Source organism: Lepus europaeus, chromosome 5 (genome assembly GCF_033115175.1).
Source record: "Lepus europaeus isolate LE1 chromosome 5, mLepTim1.pri, whole genome shotgun sequence".
In the NCBI taxonomy this organism is placed as follows: Eukaryota; Metazoa; Chordata; class Mammalia; order Lagomorpha; family Leporidae; genus Lepus; species Lepus europaeus.
Window position 1 is genome coordinate 66,165,372 of NC_084831.1, and position 20,698 is coordinate 66,186,069.

Sequence of the window (20,698 nt, forward strand, 5' to 3'; positions counted from 1 at the left end):
GAAAGAAGTCCCCTAGTCAGCCAGCCTGTCACTAAACCGGGTCACAACTGCCTCTCACAATCTTCAGGCTCTGCACAGTCTTATAGGTGTTTGCAAGGCCCACATGAAACTGATGCTGATATGTGACAAAATAAGCCTATCCCACTGGTCACACATCCCTGATGCCAGGAAAATTCTACAGGGTCCTCCTGTAGCACTGGCTTGGGGATAAATCTTCGGGTTACTGAGGTGCTGGCTCTCACAACAGTAGCCTAGTTCTGAGCTCTGAGCCATTTTTTTTTATTATTACTGTAGTAGGCCTGGTACTGTGTTTCAAGTCTGAGATCTGGTCTTAACTCATTCTTCCTCTCTTGGTGACAGACAAGGTATTTTGTCCATCCTATACTACTTGGGCCTGAAAGAGGTGTGATGTGGCCAATTCCTTCTTTGCTCCTTAAATATTTCTCATCTTATCATTATATTAAAACCAGGGCATGCCGTCTCTCATCTGGTTTCTGTAGCTTTGGTGAAGGCTACTTGGTGCATGAATAGCTGTTTAAATTAGTATCTCTGGGGGGAGATGATCACCAATTATCTCACTCCACTGCCATCTTGCTCCACCTCATTGGTCACTACAATTTTATGACATAAACATATCTTGATATGTTAAAATATCAACTCATGGTCTGATACCTACCCACTTTCATTGTTAATCTGAGAATGTGCTTCTCAGCTTTGAATCAGTCAACCTCCTTCCTCTCGAATGAACCTCTTTTCAGTTTGAACTATTCCTCTTCATTCTTTGCACTTTTTCTACCAGTTTCTTCCTTCAGATGCCCAACCTCACAATGACCTTAAGAGAAAATGGGCACCGTGTGAGAGAGCATGTTGAAAGGAGATCAGAGCATGGAACTCCTCAAACCCAAGGACTGGCAGTAACAAATGAGTCATCACTGACCAACAGCCTCAGCAAGCAGTGCTTAGGGCTAACAAAACAGTGAAGAATTGAAATTTTTTTGACACCCATTTATTACCTTTTCATCACTCTCCTTATGTATTCTCAGATGAGCTGTCTCTTCTTTCCTGTTTCTTTACTCTCAACTGTGCTGCCCTTCTCCATGACTAGGTCATCCAGACCCTGCTCATGGGAACATAGTCAAAGAACCTTTCTCCTTTATCTACCTCCTCCACATTAACTGAGGATGTCAGTCCTCCATAATATTTTGTTAATGCCTGTACTATGATCAAGAGCAATCTATTAAGCAGAAATGTATGGGATGCATTTTATGTATATACACTAACATATATTCAGAAATTCAGAGATAAATATAACTGGAAAATATTCCTACACCTAGATCATACTTTTTTGGAATACATAAACTAATGATAGCAGAAGTTGTTTTGGAAAAAGTGTGAATCAGTTTGGTTTTTACTCATCCTCAAATCTCATTGTGTATGTATACACCCAGCTTGATTATATTCAGGTTCAATCTTGACATCAGCTTAATTACAATAGAAACATAAGTCTACCATCAGAAGAGAAAAAAAAAAGCTGTTATTTTCAAGCTCTTTATTGCTCTAATTAAGGATCAGTAGTATTATTTCCTAGTTTTAAAATCAGAGATGGGGTGAGAGATACTATCTAGAATGAAAATATCCCAAAGGGAATCATATTTGGATTCAATAAACGTTTATGGAACATTTACTATGTGACAGGTACTAGGCTAGAGATTTTCCAAATGTCATTTAATCCTTTCTTACAACCTTCTATTTTACGGGTGAGAGAACAAAGTTATCTGACAAATTAATCCCAAGGCTCTTAGGAGCTTGAGCATGGCTACTGGGGAAAATAACACAAACACCAATGTCCTATTACATATGAGAGGACAGAATATAATATAATTAATTCATTGTTACATGAGTATTAACAAAATAAATAAAGCCATGCATATTCCCTAATAACACGCTGTAAGGAATGATTCCATGGTTGATTCTACATGGGCAACATGTGTGCATTTGTTACTGGTACTAAAAGAAACAATTACTGTTTTCAATTTATTGTTATTTGGATTTATTTGTTTGTTTTGTTTAAATGGGAAAAGAAGCGCTATGGGCAGAGGTTGTGCAGATGAAGTACAATAAATTGCCATGAAACTTGTATGACATTCCAATTCAACCCTAAACGTTATGAAATTCGAAGCAAGATAATCTAGCATGAAGCAATACTTAGGCTTTAGCCCTCTCTGGTTTTGTAATTGTTTACTCTTCTTTGCCCTATGAATTCTTTATGACTCAGCATATCAAAAATGCACCAACAGTTGCAGCAGATAAAAGATCCTCCCCCAAGTGCAATCCATGGGGAGAACACCATTGGAGACCAAAAGAGCTGTCTGACCTTTCTCAGTGCATTCACTGTTTGGGAAGTATGGTTTTCATAGTAGCCACTCCACTATCATCACAAAGCACCTCACTTCTGAAATATCTGTCCCTCTCAAGATAGACTGCTTGATGAAATTATTAAGTAACAATTTATCCAAAACACTTCTCTTCTCACTTTCTATTTAGCTATAATTTTGTTAGTCATAAAGTATGAATCAAAAATTCAGTAATCATATGTTCTTTGAGTTTGCCCTAGTAGCTCACAAAGGGATGACATACCTATAATCACATAGTTTTGTTGTTTTTTTTTTTTTAACTGTTATATTTCTAAAAAAGCCTTAAAGGAACTTATACTGTGAGTGTAAAGGAGGAACGAGTTTATACTGAGAATATAAGGGAGTTCATGTTGTGAGAATGCATATATATTTATATAATAAACTATATCCAGACTATATTCACACAGTCATATGATATGAACCGAATATTTTAGAGTTAAAAGTATTCTTAAAATGAATGAACCTATAAAATGAGTCTATATCATTTAGCTGGGGTATCAACAAAGAAATATCTATAGATTCATACTTACTTAGAATTATTTATACAGATTATAGAATGTCTAATTACAAGTAGAGTCCATTTGAAAAATCATGAATCATAATTTATATTGGATTTATAACAGAAAATGTATATATAAATGTATAACCCACAGACAAAAATGAGTTACTTTCTTGGCATTTTAAGTAATCAGAAAAACACAGGGCAGGTTTTTAAAGAATTCATATCTTGCTTTCTCTGATGCCGTGGTGTTCTTTTAAAAAGATTGAAAAAGACTAGAATTCATTACAAGTCCTTAATTGCCAGTTTCCCTACAAAATAGATGTTTATGTGCAGGCATCAGAATAGCTACCATTCATTTGAGGGAGATCTTGTACAGCGAAGTTTAAATAAACAGCAATGTTTTACTAAGTTTGCAAAAGCATAATTAGTCCTAGAGGCACAATATTTTTAAGCGTGAAATACTCGCTCTCCAGCTGTACTATTTGGTTTTGTAGTTTCCAAAGCGGCTTTATAGCCATTGCGTTGAAGTCCAAGCTTTCTCCTGACTGACAAGCACTTCACTTTGTGTGTGCTCTCAGAAACAGAACAATACATTGCCACAGTTTCTTTGATGGAAGTTATCTGCTACTTTTTTTTTTTAGTTCAGTACTGCATATAAACACTTCAGAACTGATTCCACGGAGGCCTGGTAGCATTAATTTGTATTTATTCTGTCATGCTGTTATATTAGGGATGAAATAACTGATTGGGAAATTCATGTTTGGGTAGAAATGCTATTTTAAATATGTTTTCTACAGTTATATATGAGGATCATAATATTAATTTCTCTTTTTTCTAACAAAAATCTAGTAGAAACCATTTTGAAATATCTAGATATTTTTGTTTTCAAGTAAAAATTTCAAAATTTCTTTAATGTGTATAGTAAATACCAAAATCAGTGTTTATAAAATAGTATTATTTTAAGAAATTTGTAAGTAATGCAACCTTCTTATTACAGCTAGTTCAATTAGTATATTTTGAGGTTTACTAGGACCAAAGTCACAGACCATAACATCAAGTGTTGATCACATTTAAATCAGTACACTATGCCATTCACATGGTGGAGTGTGTGTATTTATAATCTCATTCACTTGAAGACAGTAAGTCTCTGATTGCTAATATAAAGAATCCGAATATATACATACATACCATTCAGTCCAAGTTCATTACTGCTATTTAAGAAAAAATATATCGAGATGGATGTTTAAATGCTAGATGATAGGTAGGTAGATGGATAAATAGGTAAAGGAATAGATATTTTGTCTCTTTTTATTTGTCAACAAGCTACTTACCCTTTTTTGAGTAGTTACTGATGGTGTCTCAAGGTGGAATACCTTGCATACCTGTTTCTACTGTTCAGATCTTATCCATATTTAAAAATAAACCAAATTCTACCGCCTGTATAAAATCTTCCCCTGTCCTATCAAACGGGAGGTACTTTCTTCCCATCTTCACTGAACTTTTGAAAACAAGGACCATGATTTTCTTTTTTTATTTTTAAATTTCTTGTCAAATGGTAGATATTTAAAGACAATGGGTATGATAAAATCTTGTATCTTATTCTATAATACAAAGCAAATAAGGGATGTTTTGAGACCTCACATAATCTTGAGTCAAAGATCAGTTATAATGTCTCTGCTTAAACATCATAACCTCTGCCTCTAAAGAACAGAATTATCTGCTCTATTTTTCATGACAATTATTAATATTACAGTAAAGAAAAATAAAAATATAGGAACCCATGTTGTGAGGCACAATTAGGCCAACTTTTGCTATGTTTGCATCCCATATCAGAGTGCCAGTTTGAGTTCTGACTGCTCTGTTTCTGATATAGCTTCCTGAAAATGGACATGATAAAGGCAGAGGAAGATAACTTGGGCCACTGTCACCTATGTAGGAGACCAGGATGGAGTTTCTGGCTCCTGAATTCATATGAATGTTGTGGCTGTTTGGAGAGTTAATGAGCAACAAGAAGATTTGTCTCCATCTGTCACTCTGTCTTTCAAATAAATGAAACATTAAAAATACATAAAAATAAAAATGAAAACATAAATCCACAGCAAGAGAGTGACAAAGAAGACAAAAGCAGACAGAAATCTGATAGAGGTGTGGGATTTAACTAGGAAAAGCTGATGTAGCTACATCATGAATCAGCAATCATGACCTAGGCATGATGAGGGCTAGGGCCAGAGATGGGCATATTTTCAGAGTATAAATATGCATGCCTAGAACAAGATGAAGCAATTGAAAATTTTATGTTGAGAGGATTGACATAATCAGATCTATATTTTGTGAAGGCAGACCTGGATAAACATTTTGGATATGTGTGCATGTTAAAGACATGGTTTAAACTTCCTAGGTATCCATAATATTTTACAACTATTAAACATTACATTGGGGGCCAGCTTTTTGGCATAGCAGGTAAAGCTGCCACTGTGACTCCAGCATCTCATATGAGTACTGGTTCAAATCCTGACTACTCCACTTCCAATCTAGCTCCTTGCTAAGGTCCTAGAAAAAGCACTGGAAAGTGACCCAAGTACTTGGGCCCTGATCATCCCTGTGAGAAAACCAGAAGAAACTCCTGACTCCTGGCTGCAGCCTGGCACAGCCCCAGCCATTGTGGCTATTTGGGGACTGAACCAGTGGATGGAAGATTCTCTCTCTCTCTCTCTCTCTCTCTCTCTCTCTTTCTGACTCTAACTCTCAAATAAATTAACAAATCTTTAAAAGAAATTACATTATCTAAATTTAGGCTAGAGACCTGGAAAGATTCATTATTAATAGACAAGCTTCAAGAGGTTATATAATTAAATTATTACATTTTTGTAATAGCTAAGAGTGCATGCATGCATATACTCTGTGTGTGTGTGTGTGTGTGTGTAGGGCTTCAACTGTGAGACTTGAAGAATCTGCTACCAATAGGTTAAACACACATGTAAATCTAAGCGTTCACACATCCATCCAACCTTATAAGTTACTCTGAAGTTTACTTATCTTATTGTGTGAATTTTGATGTATTATCATTCTTTGCATACTGACCTATATGCCTTTTGAGATCCTAGAGGTCACAGGTTTCATTTTACATTTAATATTTATTTCCAGGACTCACCAACAACTAATACAGAATGGGTTACTGCATTTTTCAATTAAAAGAATAAATGAATGTTGAGAATTCTGCCTGCAAATCAACAGTCATCTCTCCTGTGAGTTTTTACTCCTTTTCTCATATTTGACAAAAATTTCCATTGGTTTAGTGATTTTTAAACACATTTATTCTTCTCCCCTAATTAAGTGTGGCTGCTCTTAAAAGACAGAATACATGTTAAGCTTTGTCTCCTCTGCTCCATTTGGCACAGTGCTAAGTATGGGATGGATATCAGAGTGTTCCACATATTGACAGACAATTAAGAGGTCATTCTTTAAAACATGAGAATATCTATGACTTTCTGATTTCAAAATGGATTTTCATCTAGCAATAATCCAATAACATAATTGCTTATAACCATTTATTTCATGCAAACACACACACACACTCACACATGCATGCACATAGGCACTACATTACAAAGGCCTGTGACTGGTGAAATTGTACACTTTTTTACATTAGAAACGTACTGAAATACATATTATATCAACAATATCAGTGATCATTTGGCCTAGAGATGTCGCAAATCTTAATTTCTTAGTGTATTCATTCTCGATTCTTAAGGTCTTAATTCTAAATTGGTTCAATACTCTAGAATGGAATGTAGAAGTTATGGTGCCCATTCCAATACCTAACATCATTGTTGAGAAGGAGATAGGGAAATTTCAAAATGATGTTAAAATGAAATAGAATGAGGAAAGCATATTTCAGCAAAAAGAAGCTAACCATTATCTTTAAATCAGTGACATAGTTTACAGTAATAACTAAGAGTGACTGTGGTATGCCAGGAAACGAGCTATAGAATTTCCCAGGGGTATTTAATATAACCTTCACAGATATCCTAATACGGTGCTCTTTCAATTTATGAATAGCAAATTGGAGTTTTGTAAGCTTAAATCAGATAAATAAGACATGTAAGATGTTGGATTAAGGTTCACACCTAGTTTTGATAGCATCAAAATACATATTCTTTAATTCTAAAGCATATCAAGTTTTATTATACTTGTTTCTAAAATGCATTCTTCAACAACATATTTACTTCTAAGCATTTACTTTATGCAATATATTTTACTCAGTGTTGTGAAGAGAAAGATAAATATGTCAAAATATATTCAATAATTTCACTTTCTAAGCAATTACTTTTAATATATCCATTTATTTCCTTTCCCTGTTGCTACGATGGTATCATAAAATAAATGAAACAGAATTATTTGTATTGAAATGACTGAATAAATGTAGGGCACTCTGAGTTCACTAGACAAAAGCATTCTATGAATTTAAGGTATTGTAATTATTATGAATTGGTGCAAAAACTCCATGGTTCATTTTGTCATGTACTTTGACTCTATCTTTCAAGTGTAACCTTCTATACCCGATTTTGCTAGCTATTTCAATTACTCATTTTTAAGGAGGAACTAAATACATAGATTACCATTTCACTTCCACTTGAATTAGCATGAGATCATGATATTGGGTGGTGAGACACAGAAGGAAGGGACATCAAGCCATTTTGCAAAAGAGCTTAAACACAAAGAGAAAGAGTATTTCAATGCTGAACTGCACAGTTGCAATTCTAGACATATTCTTATCTTGGCAGAGGGCATATTTCCACTCACAGATATAGTGTTTAGAAAAAAGGAATCCATGTGGATCAACTGTGATTTGTTATATAATTTTGTTTTTCTCAGGAAAGTTTGTGAAAACTCTGAATAGCAGTAATGCCTACTATTAAAAAATAAACTCATAAATATGAAAGTAAAAACAATTCATTTTTCTAAAATTACCATTTATTTTATTCTTTTATTTATTTGACAGGTAGAGTTTAGACAGTGACAGAGAGAGAGACAGAGAGAAAGGTCTTCCTTCCGTTGGTTTACTCCCCAAATGGCCACTACAGTCAGCACTCTGCCAGTCTGAAGCCAGTAGTCAGGTGCTTTTTCCTGGTCTCCCATGCAGATACAGGGCCCAAACACTTGGGCCTGGAAGGGCCACAGCAGAGAGCTGGACTGGAGGAGGAGCAACCAGGACTAGAACCGGCACCCATATGGGATGCTGGTGCAGAAGGTGGAGGATTAACCAAGTGAACCACGGCGCCAGCCCCTAAAATTACCATTTGATTTCAGTCTTTATTAGCTCTTGTCTGGATTGATAAATGTATAGTAATTAGGCTTTTATAGATAAGAAATTTCCAGTCTTCATGGATACCCCTGTTTTTTTTCCCATTTCATTGATGTCTATGATTATACTCTAAGCTCTCTTTAGAAATTTGATTTATATTTTGCATGTGTATATGCTATATTGACATGATAAACTTTCAATTCAGTTACATTATGAACTTCAGAAAAAGAAGAATCATTACAGTTTGTCCAATGTCACTGAATTTAGATTTAAAAAATAAAATTAAAAAAAAATTAAAACTAATACATTTAGAAATTGCTTCTAAATAAATTTAAGTGGCAAAGGGAATGGCTGTTAGAAAAATAGTTCCCCAAAGGAAGAGGAAATATTCCACATGCTGATTCGCTCCACAAAGGGATCCCAGTGGCTGGAATGGGCCAGGCCAAAACCAAAGCCTGGGACTTCATCCAGGGCTCCCATGTAGGTGGTAGGGCACAAGCACTTGGGCCATCTTCTGCTTTCCCAGGCACATCAGTGGGTATCTGGATTGAAAGTGGAGCAGACAGGTGTCAAAGCAGCACTCCCCTATGGGATGATAGTGTCACAAACAGCAGTTTAATCTGTTGTGTCATAATGTTGACCTTTTTTCTAGGCTTAAGAAGACAGTAACATTGCTAGAACATTAGTTCTAGATTTGCAGTTTTTTGTTTTTTGTTTTTTTTTTTTTTTTTTTATATAAACAATAGAGGAAATGGATGTTGTTTGAAAGGGTGTACCCACCACATTTCATCTGTTCTACTCTTGTAACTAGTTCCAAGTCCTCCAAATCGGGGAAAACATCCTGAATTGAGTTTGACAGCATTCTTCTATTTTTTCTATTCATACTTTACTCTCCTTTCCATAGAAAGAGATACATATTTATTCTTGATATTATATTTTATTGATGTCCTCTAAAAATAACATTTCTGGCCATATTTTAGGCAATGATGAAAACTTGTCTTTTATACCTTTTGGTAAATATATGAGCACATTATTTTGGCCAGTTTATGGAATATTTTCAGATTATCTCCATAAGGGAGGAAAGTGTATTCAAAGATTACAGAGGGAGATTATAAAGTATTGGTTTGATCTTTTCCTTATGTACAATTTTCTCAACATGGGAAAAATTAAAGCAATATTTAAAATTCACAAAATTAATGTGAACATATGAAATATTAATAACAGGTAGGTTTGCAATCATTGAAAGACTTTAAAGATTGGAAAAATTTTTGTTTTTTCATGATTATACTCCATGGATAGTTAAGTTATAGAAACCACCAAGTCTATAAACATTCCTTTTTTTTAATTTACTTATTTTATTTGAAAGGCACAGTCATAGAAAAATCATGGAAAGTCAGAGAAAGACAGAGAGAGAGAGAGAGAGAGATCTCCTATCTGCTTGTTCACTCTCCAAATGGCCACAATGGCTGGACCTGGACCAGAGGGTAGCCAGGAGTTAGGAGCTTCTTCCAGGTCCCCAACATGGGTGCAGGGGCCCAAGTACTTGGGCCATCTTCTGTTGCTTTCCCAGACACATTAACAGGAAGCTGGACTGGAAGTGGAGCAGCCAGGACTTGAACATAAGGCTGCAGGAAGTGGTTTAACCAGCTATGACACAGTGCCGACTCCCACAAACATTTCTAGAGTGGTACCTTTAGTGTACATTGTCACACTGGTCTGGTATCATATGATTTTGTTAACTTGGTTCAAATCTTTTCATAAGGAGTTGTCAAAATTACATGATTAAATTTCTTAAAACAATTAAATGTTCAAGTTAAAAGCTGAAACTGTGGGGCAGTCATAGTTAAGACTCTGATTAAGACGCCCATTTCTCATTGTCAGAGTATCTGGTTCAAGAACCAGTTATAGCTTCTCATTTATGCAAACCTCCACGCACCCATGTGGGAATCCTGGATCAAATTTCTGGCTCCTGGTTTTAGTCCCGGCCTAGCCCTGTTTGTTGCAGTCATTTGTCTTTGAACTAGTGGATGAGAGTACTCTCTCTTTATCTCTCTCTCTTCTCTGTGTGTGTGGAAGGAAGGAAGGAAGGGAGGAAGGAAGGAAGGAAGGGAGAGAGGGAGGAAGGAGGGAGGGAGGAAGGGGGAGAGAGAGAGAGAAAGAAAGAAAGAAAGAAGTCAAATTAAGTCTGTAGTTGATTTAAAAAAATCAAAGATAAATGCAGAACATAAAATGAAAAGTAAACATCCTTTTGTCCCAACCTCATCTGTAACTCGTTTTCCAAATGTAACCTCAGATTGTATGTGTCCTTCCAAAAATTATCTCTTAACTGATTCCCAAGTGTTTATCTATTTTTTTTTCTTGATAAATGATACCATGATGTCTATGCCTTCATACACATTTCACACTTACTAGTTGGCAAAAGAGTCTACATCAATTACTTCAATTCCAGCTTTTGATGTTTTAGAGAAGACTGTCATATGCACATCACATTCACATATATTTGCTCACTTGTTCAAATATGCATTGCACATTACAGTTTTCCCTGGGGGCCAGGAGGGAGTGCATTTTCTCTCTGTTCCAAACCAATATCCATATTAGAGATAATGAATTGAGCACTTCACAAAAGTGTTGGTTGACATTTGATCCATCAGTAAATAAATAAACCAGAGACACACTCAATCTGACTAGCTCAGAATCAGTTTTGAAGGAGCTCTGAGGAATTCAGCTAGTAACTTTTCTTCTGTTTTCTATTCACCATTTTGGTCTTTATACGTTCCTTATTGTGATCCTGGTAACTTTCTTTCTACTACCTGATTTGAGTCACATGACTTGTCATTTTCAGAATTCACAGTAGAATACTGGCAGTTTCATGTTATCATATTTTATTTTCTTACTTAAAAATGCTGGAAGTACAAATAGCTCTTGGTGCCCAGTATCATATCCCAGATTTTGCTATACAATTGTAGTTATACCACTAGTAATCACATTAATATAATTTACTTCCTACAGCTGCCTCCCCAAACCATAACTATTTCACTACCAAATGGTTGCAATTCACTGTTTTGAATTAGGATTATTATTCTTAGGTTTACTTCACTTAAAAATGTAATAAAATCTGGAAACATGTACAAAATCAGCTGCATACTTTTATTCTTTCTATAACTACTGTGAATTTATTACCAATTCTATATTATCTATTAATTACATTATCTATCCCATGGCTTTTCCCTTTTTTGTAAGCATTTATTTTATTTTATTATCATTTTTATGTTTTATTCTTTCATTTTTTTAAATTTTTGAGATAACATTTTTAATTTACATTATATTCAAAGGCTTAATGCTTCCATTAAAAAAAGAGTTCAACATATGAGAAGTAAAAGGCAGAAATATAAGCAAAGGCTATAAACAATAATCAAATGAAAAAATGTGCACTTCACTCATATACAGTAAATTTCAAGGTAGTGACAGTTCATTCAAACTATAGTAGTATATCAGTCTTAACAATTTTATCCATAGCTTTTCTTAATATTAATAAATAACTCTGTTTTAGAAAACATGCTTACTTCCTAAAATGCAAGCTTTGTACCATCAAATAGAAAAGGCACACTCCTCTTTCAGGAGGTTAGACTTTTCAGTTCATTTCTTTCCCCTTTTGCCTTGATGGCTGTAGAATCAGAGCTAACATAAGAGATACCTGAAATATGAAATGATTTATAAATCCCTAACTTTTACCCAGCTTTGAAACTAAGTGTATTTCAAACATGATTCATTCCACAGCTAGATGTAAAATTTAAATTTCCATATTGAAAATAAAATAATAACTTATTTTATTAGTTTCATATGTCTTCTTCAAAAATCAACTACAATAAATGGAAAAAATTGAAAACTATAATAGTTAATTTGAAGTCATTCTGATTATTAAATTAATCATCTTCCAAAATCAGTAAAAGTGTTTTTGAAATAGTATATAGGTCATAATTACATTTTGGCTTAACTTGAAAAATAATTTAATATTCTGAATTTCATATATGTAAAATAGATGAAGGTAAGCTAATAAAATATTCTTTAAAGAAACAGATTGAAAATTATGAGATAAAAATCAGTTTCACATTATATAAACAGGAATATGTACTTGCATTATAATTGCATGAAAATTCGGTTTTCAAAAATGTTTTTGGTTTAGGAATAGGCATGTTTTATTATTCTCATTTATTGAGGTAAATTGGCAAGTAAAAATTACATATACTTAAGGTGATGATTTGATATGCATATACACTGTAAAATGAGTACCATAATCCAGCTAATTAACACTTCCATCACTTCATATACTTTCCACTATTTTGTTTGTTGTAAGAATATTAAAAATATACTTACCTTAGTAAATCTCAAGTACATGATTTAGCATTATTAACTATTGTCCTTCTGCTATACATTAGATTCCCAAACTCACTAACCACATAACTGAAAACGTTGAACCTCTTGCCAATATTTCCTAATTCCCATCACCCTATCCTCAGCCCCAGACAAACACCACTCTACTTTGCTTCTGTGAGTTTGACTTTTTTCGATTCCAGGTAAAGTGAAATCATACAGTACTTGTTTTTATGTGTCTAGATTATTTCATTTAGCATAATACACTCCTGTACTATACATGTTGTTGCAAATGGTGGGGTTTTCTTTTCATAAGTGTGATATTATTTTATTCAAATTTAGGTTCTTCCCATTGCTTGGCTAAAATAAATATCTGAAAATTTCTAAAGTTTAAAACAGTGTTGCATTGTTCATAGCAAAATAAAAACTTCAACTAATATCATGTTCTGTTTAACATGTTATTCTTTGCCTTATAGAGGTAAAGGTGAGGAAAATATCTGAGTAAATGTACACAAATTAAAAATAGAATATTTTAACTAGTGTGGTTTAATGCACTTGAGGAAAGTCAAACTAATTACAACTACTTCATAAATATTTATAATTGAAATGGAAGCAGAAGGTTTTGTACCCAAAAGATCATCATAATTAAAAATTAAGTTATATATGGTATCAACAAGTGAACTTATCCATGAGGTATCTTTCTGGCATATGTATCTAAGCCCAGTGCTTAACCATGCTTATGTTCCTGTCTCATTTACCAAAAATATATTCCTTTCCCATATTTTGGGGAAGGAATGATCACTGAACCACTCCATTATATCTTCATGACTAGCTTAGTGGCTAGCATGATTCCTGGTGTGCAAGGTAATAAAACAAGATGATGCAGTCTGATCATTCAAAGTGTCAGAATGGAAGAATATGAAATCTCATTAAGTATACTGGCAAGTAGCCTTGTATTTATGAATCAAAGTTCTCAATTCCCACCAGAAGTAAGTAAAGGCATCTGTTACCACATTCTGTTCAAATGAAGGCATGTGTTCTGCACAGAATTCCAAAATCAAGTGTAGTCTGCAAACTCGTGCTTTGGAAACCAATTTTCCTTTGAATTTTTACTTTAATTTAAGTGTTGAGGTATGTTGCACGTGATATCATCTATTATTTCAAGCATAACCTAATTCACTGTATCTAACAACTTTTGTGTGTTGACCCCAAATAAATCAACAAGATGTGGCTACTTATTTTATTATGTCATTTATTTAATGGATAAATATGTTGCTTTTAATTAGTTGTGTCTTTTGTAAAATGAGAAAATGACCTACTTCATTGCATTGCTTTCAGTACCGGTATCAACTGCTGCCTATTCTAGCAGGTAGCAGGACTGTGGCTTTATTATTGCAGAGAGGGGGGTGATGTCAAAGGTGAAAGAAGCAATGGTAGTTCCTTATGATTATTAAGAACTGAGACTTGGACAATAGAGAGGGAAAAGAAGGGTGTAGAAGAACCACGAGGAAAAGAAAAGCTTTCTCAGGTCTAAACAATAAAGTGGTCCCCCTGGGTTGCAGGTGGAGAGAGACCCGTGAGTCTTGTATGGTTGCCCTACTCTGAGAAGAAAGGTTACATGGTGTATCTCGTGACACAAACTAATGCAAGTGTTTTCCAGCATTTTAAAAAAGATTTCCCTTTTCTAATCATTGTAGAAAAGTGAGAGAGACCCTGGGTCAGGAAGGATCATGTGATCATGTACAACAGATGCCTGTGAATCACAGTGACCTGAGTCAGACACCTGATGATGAAAGGCCTCTTTGTCCCAAATGGTGTAAACGCCCACAGTTTTGACACAATTCTAGAAGAATAAGGAGAACTGTATACACATGACAGTCTTAGAATGTTAGTTCAATTAAATGGAGCTCACAAGCAACATACAGCTGATTGCAGAAATAGATGATATATCATGCTTCATGTACACCTATGTTCAGAGATGCATACATGCTCTGGTATCTATCACAGTGCATGGTATTTAATAGGTATATAATAAGTATGAAATATTGTTTTTACTTTTGTTAAAAATAAAATAAAAATAAAAAAGCCATACAATTTCTAACAGGAAATTTCTAAAACCTCTCAGTTTCATATATAAATAGAACATGAAAAATTCACACTTCAAATAAAGAAATAAAAATTTAAATTTTCAAAACTCTATTCCACAGATAATCTATCTACAAAAACCAAAAGAATAAGTTTATATACTGGTAACCCAATCTCTCTTTGACATGTCTCCCTGTGTTGAAAAATTCCAACTCCATAATATCCATAATGGGTTTACTATATTGCTTCTATTTCAAGTAGAAATTCAAAATCTATAGTTATCCTCTATCTAACACTGGAGTGGAAAAAATATTTTAATGAGACAATTGATAAAATTCAAATAAAATTTAGTTAGTCCATAGCAATATACTAATGTTGGGTTCATAGTTTAGATGAATATAACAAAATAATACAAACTGAAAAGAGGTGTTGGGTATACAAAAATTCTCTGTACAATATTTATAACTTTTCTGTGAATTAAAATATAAACATTGAGGTTTTTTTAACCAATAAATGATTTGATGCATACATTTCTTTGCATTGAAGGGATTCAATCTGAAATAAACACCAGCTTCAGCTAGAAAATATTCTATGAAATTAATATTGAATGCATTCTGAATAGTTTTTTTAGTCATTTTTTAAAACAGTTTGAAAATGAATTGCAAAATGTATATTGTTATCAAATACTTATTGAGAACCTACTCTGTAAAGAGAGCTGAATTAGCTATAGATCATTATCTAACTAGAGATATAAATATGTATACAAATAATTATGATTCAGTAGGAAGAGTTATGTTTCCTAATAAAAGAGTTTACAATATTACAGAAATTTTTAAGAGAAAAAATATCTTCTCAAGTACTAGATCAAGGAAAATTTAAGGAAGAAGCTTTTTTTTTTTTTGGCAGGCAGAGTTAGACAGTGAGAGAGAGAGAGACAGAGAGAAAGGTCTTCCTTCCATTGATTCACCCCCAAAATAGCTGCTATGGCCAGTGCGCCATGCCGATCCAAAGCCAGAAGCCCGGTGCCTCCTCCTGGTCTCCCATGCGGGTGCAGGGACCCAAGCACTTGGGTCATCCTCCACTGCCTTTCCAGGCTACAGCAGAGAGCTGGACTGGAAGAGGAGCAACCGGGACTAGAAACCAGCGCCCATATGGGATGCCGGTGCCACAGTTGGAGGATTAACCAAGTGAGCCACGGCACCGGCCCCAAGGAAGAAGTTCTATTTGAAGTGAGCTTTGAATGATCATTTCCTTTTGACTGTAAATTGATTAGTGAAATGACATGACAAAAATATATAGTATATAAGACAATAGGGTATATAGAATTGAGGAGACATAAAAAATTACAGTGTAAAATAAAGGAGGAAGGTAAGTTTCTAGAATTTTGCAGAGCATATTAAAGACCAAGTAGTTGTGTTATATACAATTTTGCAGGGTTTTGACTTAGCAGTTCTGACAAGACACCTGTTTCAAAAGGTAGTATTCTTCTACAAATAGTGTCTTATTTTAATACAGAATCATAGGAGCTAGCACTGTGGCATAATGGGTAAAGCCACTGCCTGCTGTGCTGGCATCCCATATGCATGCCTGTGGAGACCTGCTGCTCCTCTTCTGATCCAGCTCTCTGCTATGGCTTGGGAAGGCAGTAGAAGATGGTCCAAGTGCTTGGGTCTCTGTACCAATGTGAGAGACCTGGAAGCAGTTCCTAGTTCTTGGGTTCACATAGGCTCAGCTCTGACCATTGCTGCCATTTGGGTGTGAACTACCCGATGGAAGACCTCTCTCTCTCTCTCTGCCTCTACCTCTCTGAAACTGCCTTTCAAATAAATAAATAAATAAATATTGAAAAAAAAAATACAGAATCATGGAAGTTTCCAAAACTTTTTCCACTTAGTAGGATAAATTAAAATCCTCCAGGGGACAGATCCTGAGGAACAGAGCAAGCCATCAGCTAGAAAAGTTCAATAGTTTATCAAAAGAAAATGTTGGCCGGTGCCGTGGCTCACTTGGTTAATCCTCTGCCTGTGGCGCCGGCACCCTGGCTTCTAGTCCCAGTTGGGGTGCCGGATTCTGTCCCGGTTGCTCCTCTTCCAGTCCAGCTCTCTGCTGTGGCCCGGAAGTGCAGTGGAGGATGGCCCAGGTGCTTGGGCCCTGCACCCGCGTGGGAGACCAGGAGGAGGCACCTGGCTCCTGGCTTTGGATCTGCTCAGTGCCAGCCTTAACGGCCATTAGGGGAGTGAACCAACGGAAGGAAGACCTTTCTCTCTGTTCTTTCTCACTGTCTATAACTCTCTTTCTGTCTCTCTCTCTCACTGTCTAACTCTGCCTGTCAAAAAAATGTAAAAAAATTTAAAAAATTAAAAATAAGTAAATAAATAAAAAAGAAAATGTTGACATATGCCAAGCGGTGACATGAAAAATCTATTATTTCCAAGCACAGAAAGTAACTCATTTATCTATAGGACAACAAAGGGTCAAGCTATGTAAGCAATGACAATAAAATTCTGTAGGAAAACATATTGTTAGCATAATGAAATCAGATATCAGTGCCCAAGGTACTGTGCTTCTATTTATGACAGCAATGCAAATTTACCAAAAAAAAAAAAAAAAAAAAAGTTTTATAGCTCTAGTACCTAGCCCTAGTTCATGGAAGATGAAGTAGCAAGTTAGAAATGGTTACCAGATTCTTGCCCAAATCCATGGAGAATTCCTTTCAATCCATGTCCATACAAAAGGAGGCTTTAATGCAACCATTGACTGCATAACAAATCTAAGACTTGACAGGCAACACTTATGCTAACTAAAGAACACTTGGAAGAATAACTCCTTGGCCAAGGTAACACTTTCAATAGAAATCCATATTTGGTTCTCTGAGTAACAAAGAAAATAGGCAGTCTTAGGCTTAGAAATGTAGCAGGGACCTGTGCTATGGTATTGCAAGTGAAGCCTCCACCTGTATTACCAGCATCCCATATGGGCACCAGTTTGTAACCTGGCTGCTCCACTTCTAATTCAGTTCCTGCCCAATGTTCTGGGAGAGCAGCAGGAGATGGCCTAAGTTTTTGGGCCCCTGCAAAGCATGTAGGAGACCTGGAAGAAGCTCCTGGCTCCTGGCTTCAGCATAGCCCAGTCTTGGCTGTGGCAGCCATTTACGGAGTGAACCAGCAGATGGGAGCTATTTCTCTCTCTCTCACCCTTCTCTATCTGTAACTTTGATTTTAAAATAAACAACTAAATATTAAAAAAAAGAAATGTTGGAGGTATAAAAGATAAAATCAGGACCCTCAGGATAATCAATACTAAATATTGTAAGTTTAGTTATGTTGAATCACAATGGGGGGGGTGGGGCAAGGGGACAGTGTTGTGTATCAATAGATTAAGTCTCTGCTTACTACACCAGCATCCCATATCAGAGTGCCAATTCAATTCTTTGCTGCTTTACTTCATATTTAGCTTTCTGTCAATGAGTCTGGTAAGGCATAAGGCAGTGGAAGGTAGCCCAAGTACTTGTGCTCTACCACCTATGTGAGAGACAAGAATGGAGTTCCTGGTTCCTAGCTTCAGCCTGGCTGTCTCTCTCTCTCTCTCTCTCTCTCTCTCTCTCTCTCTCTCATTCTTCCTTTCAAATAAGTAGTAATTAAATCTTTTAAAAAATCAAACCACACAGGAATGTCTCTGTGCATGAGGGTGGTAGATAAAGGGTATTAGGTATCCTGCTTTTTCCACTGCTATCCTCACAAACTTGGACAGGTTAAGCAATCCAATAGATCCGTGCCACCTAGGTTAAATGCACCTACTTTCTTTGGTGAAAAATGGTTCAAATGGAGAGGTCATCATAAATCTCTGAACTATAACCATGATTGTGTTATACCCCATGACTATAAATTGAATGTTGTGTTATGGATACAGTAGGATTTGTCTCCTCAAACCCATGTGGATATTTAAACTCTGATGTCTTAATGTTAATGATTGATTATTTGATTAAGGGTAGAGACTTCATCTCATCAGGGTAACTGAGAAGTGGGGTTGGTGGGAGGTCTTTGGTCACTGGGAGAATTCCCTCAGTGGTGAGGTTTCATTATTTCAGTTTAAATTTGGCCTAGTTTCTATCTTTCCTGGCTCATTATGTGAACATGTGTCTGCACCCACTATAAGCAGCCTCCACCAGATGTCCAAATCTTTAATCTCAACTGTAACCTGAAATGAAACTTTTCTTTCTCAAATGAGCTTCTCTCAGATATTTTAGTAAGGTCAATGAAAGTTGAGCTAATACATTCTTCCATGAGATTTTAACACATGTAATTTTTCTCACCCCATTTGAGCATTCTATATCTATTTCTAGGTCAAATAGTTTCCATCTTTAAAGAATTTATTTGATCATCACTAAATATATCTTCAATAATATTCAAGTGGATTATTTACAGAAAATTCAGCTTAAAATTTATGAACAGGTTAGTAAATTCAAATGAATGATAAGGTAAAATTGAGATGATTAACATTTCTGCTTTTATTTTCCAGAAATCAACAAAATATTATAAATTATTTCGAGTAAGTAAAAAAATAGCATAAACTCTTCAAAGAAAAGAAAAAAAAATTTGCTTGATATATTTCTGAATGGACTATAATAAAAAAATAAAGTTGGGGGCTGGATATTTGGCCCTGGTACCATAAAGGAGTGACTGGATTCAAGTCACACTTCTGCTTTCAAACCTAGCTTTCTGTTAATGTGCACCCAGGGGAGGTGGGGAGCAGCAGGTGTTGCCCCAAGTGCTTGTGTTTCTGCCACTCACATAGGAGACCCAGATTGAGTTCCAGGTTCCTGGCATCAGCCTGAGTGTAAGAATTTGAAGAATGAGTCAGTGGAAGAAAGATTTATCTGTGTGTGTCTGCATGCCTGTTTGACTCTCTATATCACTTCATCTCTAAAATGAATACAAAATAAGTAAATTTTTAGAATTTCAATAGGAAAAGGAAATGGTTAGTATTTTTCATTTTATATAGCAATGGAAACTTTACCTAGAAGATATATTGTATTTTTAAAAGATTTATTTATTTATTTGAAAGTCAGAGTTACACAGAGAGAGAAGAGGCAGAGAGAGAGAGAGAGAGAGAGAGAGAGAGAGAGAGAGGTCTTCCATCCGATGGTTCACTCCCCAATTGGCCACAACAGCCGGAGTTGTGTCAATCCGAAGCCAAGAGCCAGGAGCCTCCTCCTCTGTGTCTCCCACGTGGGTGCAGGGCCCAAGGCCTTGGGCCATCTTCTACTGCTTTTTTCAGGACATAGCAGAGAGCTTGATAGGAAGTGGAGCAGCCAAGTCTTGAACTGGAGCCAATATGGGATGTCAGTGCTTCAGGCCAGGGCATTAACCCACTGAGCTACAGTGCCGGCCCCAGAACATATATTTTTAAAAAAATTTTGTGGCAGCCTCTTACAGACTTTGAAAACCTGTGAGGCCACTAGATTTAAGTTGTTAGGAAAAGTTCTTTCTGAACAGTTACCAGAGGAAAGCTCTTTGATTTGGAGAAAATAGATGGGTGCTTTCTTTGTAATCCCACAGTGCTACTCTAATGTATCTTTGAGAAACAAAAAATATAAGAGATTTGAAAAAGTAGTAATATCTTAATTCTTACTTGTGTTAGATGTGTGATATGTGGACTTTAGATACTAGCATTTCAAATGAAAGTCACATAAGACTTAAACAAGTTTGTTTTTTTTTTTTTTTTTCAAAAAGCTTGATCTCTGTGAGACAAAGACTCTAAATACTGTGAACTAGGAGATTCACAAAGTGCTAGCATTAGGATTTAGTCAGTTTAATTCAGAATGTGTCTATTTAATTTGAAATAGCCACATGTGACTAACAGCTAACATATTGAACAAAGTAGTTCTAGAACATTAATTCTTTTTATAGTTTCTTTAAATAAAAGATATTACCGTTGCCAAATCCTATCATTACTAATAACTGCAATCCTCTGTATCAATATATCAATATTATACATCCAATTTGGCCACCATCTATTTTT